The following is a 4256-nucleotide window of genomic DNA, read 5'->3' as shown; positions in this document are numbered from 1 at the left end:
GAAGAGAGTGAGGTCAGGGTATTATATCTTTCCTGTGGTGGTGTCAGGGTTTGCCTATATACCACTACAATAGCCATAGTCCTCTAGGCAGCCCTCTCAAAACCACTGCTTTCTTCAGCTTCCTTCATCGTGTAACTTCAGGCCAAGGAGTGGAATGTCTTCCAGAGGATGCAAGCCACCAGGTCCTTCATTATCTCTTATTGGTTAGGGAAACCGCTTCTTTTTAAAGCATGCATACTTTTATAAAACTCTCCTCAAGTTACTCAAAGTGTGCTGTTTGTTTATTGCTGCTGCTCTGACTGATACACATCCCACTTTGGAAATGTTAAATGTGAAAAAAATATTGCAGCTAAGATATAGTGAAATATATCACTTAGCTTCTCTGTGCCTCAGTTTCATTTCTCTTAAATAGGAATAATATTCCTCTTAGAATTATTATGACTAAATGCACTAATGCATGTAGAGTACTTAGAAGAGCATGTAGCAGGTAATAAGTTCTCAATAAATATCATCATTAGTATATTTAAAACATTGTGATAGGTGCCATGAATTATACAAAGACGGGTAAAAGACAAAGCATCCTGGTCATCTTAGTAAGTGACAGCTTTAAGTCAGTTATTTTGACCTAAAGCCCAGTATTCTTCTATCAAAACTTCCTTGATAATCCAAAATAACTGGAAAGAAGATCACTCTACCTTAGTGCAAAAGCACTTTTAACACTTTTTAGAATAAATGGTGTTATTAGTTTTAATTATGTACAGTAACACAATGTAATAATTAAAATGCATTGTCAGAATGCACTAAGAATTGATAAAAAGATAAGAAATTAAAATTATCTTGAATGTAAAAATGGTAGTTATTTATAAATAAATAGATTCTTCAAAAGATTAGATAGAAAAGAGATTAGAACACTAATCTTCATTGAGCATCCACTATGTGAGAGGCACTTCAAGATTGAGTACTCACAAACTGTCTAACAGGGAGAAACGGCTATCCCGGTTGTACACATGAGGAATCTACCTCTGAAGGGCAGAGCAGAGACTCAAACCCAAAGCTTCCACAGACAGCAGCAGGGAGCACAGGGAACAACCATGACTTTTCTGTATCACACTGCCTCTGGAATGCTTTAAAAAAAAAAATCCCCTAACATGGCTTAAATAACACATACCCACTTATAAGGAGATTTATGTTTATGTGTGAGTTTGTTCTTAGACTCCTTTTGGGGGTTTCTGTTTGTTCCTTTGTTTTTGCAAATGGCACAAAGATGCAGTCTAAGAGTTATCACAAGTGTCTTTTTTCAAAAACCAAGACTTCTTTAAAGCCTTGCTGCTGAGTGTGATCTACAGACCAACAGCAGCAGCCTCACCTGGAAGCTTGTTAGAAATGCAGAGCATTAGGCACCCAGACAAGGACTGTTCTAAAATTGCTAGCCAAGGAAACTAGAAAGAGAAGAATAAAACTGAGCATTTTCAAAGACAGAAAAATTCTGGTGGAAAACAATCTAAAGTACCTTTCTCATGATGGTTTCCTCTATTCCACTCCAATACCTTTCACCCTTCCCTCCACCACTCTGAACAGACTTAGCAGCTGTGAAAGGGAGAAAAATTGTGAAAAGTATCCCAAAAGCTGAAGACATATTCTGAAGGGAGTTCCCGCCTTCTTTTTTTTTCCTATCCCTACCTCTCTGTTTTCTTTCCACCATACCATATACCTAGCTGTGGTCTTTTTCTTCTCCTGATCTCTCCCATAAGCACTGATGAGAAATCCCCTACTGTCTTACTCCACTGTATTTCTGGCTAGTGAGCAATTTAAGAAGAAGCATTTCCTGTTTGGAGAGTTGAGGTGATAATGACTGAACTTCCTGGTTTGTGCTTTTATACATTTATTTCTCTCCAATGAAGCATATATATTTGACCCACTATTCAGATCCAATGGTAATCACTTGAATTATAGCCCAGACAATGTTAAAATGATTCTTGGAGCTTCCCTGGTGTCACAGTGGTTAAGAATCTGCCCGCCAATGCAGGAGACACGGGTTCGAGCCCTGGTCCAGGAAGTTCCCACATGCCGTGGAGCAACTAAGCCTGTGCACCACAACTACTGAGCCCGTGAGTCACAACCACTGAGCCCGTGTGCCACAACTACAGAAGCCCACGTGCCTAGAGCCTGTGCTCCCAACAAGAGAAGCCACCACAATGAGAAGCCTGCACACCACAACAAAGAGTAGCCGCAACCAGAGAAAAGCCCGCGTGCAGCAACAAAGACCCAACACAGCCAAAAATAAAATAAATAAAATAAAATAGATAAATTTATTTTAAAAAGTGATTCTTATGAGGCATGTATCAGTATATTCATTTTTATAAATAAAGAAGTAGAGAAGTTAAGTAACTTATCCTAACTTGATTAATGACAGAGCTATAGAACCAGGATAGAAACCGTGATCTTTTCATGGATAGTTTTCCTTCCCTTGCATTGTATTGTGTGTGTGTGAGTGTGTGTGTGTCTATGTATATTTGGTAATTTGTTGTGTGGTTTATGAGAGATGACAAACATGATCTCTTCCTCTAGAAGTATATGCACTTTAATACAAAAAACACTGAGGCAGAGAGTATTTAAAACACTCCAAAAAACCGTAATACAAATCGTTCTCCACTCATATGACCCCCTTCCAAGTAGAAAGCTTAGGCTGGGGCTAGAGGTCAGTCTGCATTCAGGAACTAAAGCCCAGCTGGGGGAATTTTACTTTGATCTATCCAAGAAATCCTATGCGCAAGCCCTGGACTTCTGTCTTCCACAGGTGAGGAGGGGACCAGATCCATGATAATGCTGCATGTGGCATTTCTGAGGCACCTCCAACCTGGCTCCAGCGCAGCTGCCCCCTTGCTGTTTCTGAACATGGCCCTAGTGGAATGTCATCCCTGCCACAAACTAACAGAGGACACCACTGCCCACTGCACAAGCTCAGACCTGTTGTGGGAGAGGCCAGGTCCTCCTTGCCTCCACCCGACCTGCCTAAACATTCACCCTTACACTTTCACACCCTGCTGATGATGTTACCCTCTTCTACTTCATAATTTCCACTTTATTTCTTTTTTATTCTGTTTGTTTCTGGCTAAGGCATTTTAGGATATGCTGTCTTCTACCACAAAATAGAGGGTGGCGGGGTAGGGGAATCAATCTACAGATTCAATGCAATGTTAACCTGGGTTTTCTGTGTGGAAGGAGACAGTGAAGACTGAGGGGCTGGACTGGTAGGCAGAAGTTTCTGCTTATAAATTCTCCTTACATCTTCTTGAACAGATGATAATCCTTCCCTTTGGGTTTGTTCTATTAACAAATGTTTAACATAGGTTTCAGTTTGATTATCCAAAGGAACGATTAATGAAAACTTCTTGTGAAAAGCATCAGGATCAGCTTCTTGTCACCAGATAGATAATTCGTCTACACATTTGAAGATGAAAGTTGGGATTCTTTTAATTGGTGAATTTTATTACTGTCAATATCTTGGTTACTGTCAATATAGTATAATTTAGCAGAATGTTATCATTGAGGTAAACTAAGAATGGTGCACAGGGATCTCTTGTGTTATTTCTTACACTTACATGTGAATCTATAATTATTTAATTATTTCAATGAAAAAAATTGAAAGTCAAGTGTGGCTGAGAATCTCCCTGAAGGTTATAGTCAAAGCGTTTATTAGGACTGACCTGTGAGACATGGACTGAAGGAAGATGGAGTGCTTCTCTTCCAGTGTGATTTTGATCATGGCTTTTTCCAGAGCATTTCAACTAGTTGCTCGATTGGGCCACCATGAACTTGCCCATCCATCACAGGGAGACCTGGCCTTCGGAGATGATGACCTTCAGTCCTGGGAGGAGCCTGCAATTCATCATCAACCTTCCCAGTTTGTACCATCCATGGGAATCCAGGACAGTAAGGAGCTAAATAGCTCCTGTCTGTATGGGGAAACCTGCATCCTGGGGTCCCTTTTGCCTGCCCTCCCTCTTTCTATGGACGGAACTGTGAGCATGACTTGCACAAAGAGAACTGTGGACCTGTGCCCCATCACACCTGGTGGCCCAGGAAGTGTTCCATGTGTAAGTGCTGGCATGGCCAGCTTTGCTGCCTTCCTCAGTCATTCCTACCTGGTTGTGATGGATAACCACCTCACAGCTTCTGGGACTCCAGAATTAACACTGTCTGCATGTGCTCTTATGCCACCTGTCATCTGCCTTGCTATACAAAGTTATAATTAA

At 40.8% G+C, this 4256-nt stretch overlaps 1 pseudogene; it reads left to right on the top strand.

The window, feature by feature from the left end:
* Positions 1–3716: 3716 nt before the first annotated feature.
* LOC136122030 (protein Cripto-like) lies at positions 3717–4256 on the top strand (annotated as a pseudogene).

This window comes from Phocoena phocoena, chromosome 4 (genome assembly GCF_963924675.1).
Source record: "Phocoena phocoena chromosome 4, mPhoPho1.1, whole genome shotgun sequence".
Lineage (NCBI taxonomy): Eukaryota > Metazoa > Chordata > Mammalia > Artiodactyla > Phocoenidae > Phocoena > Phocoena phocoena.
Note: the sequence above shows the minus strand (reverse complement) of the source record. Positions and strands in the feature narration are given on the sequence as shown.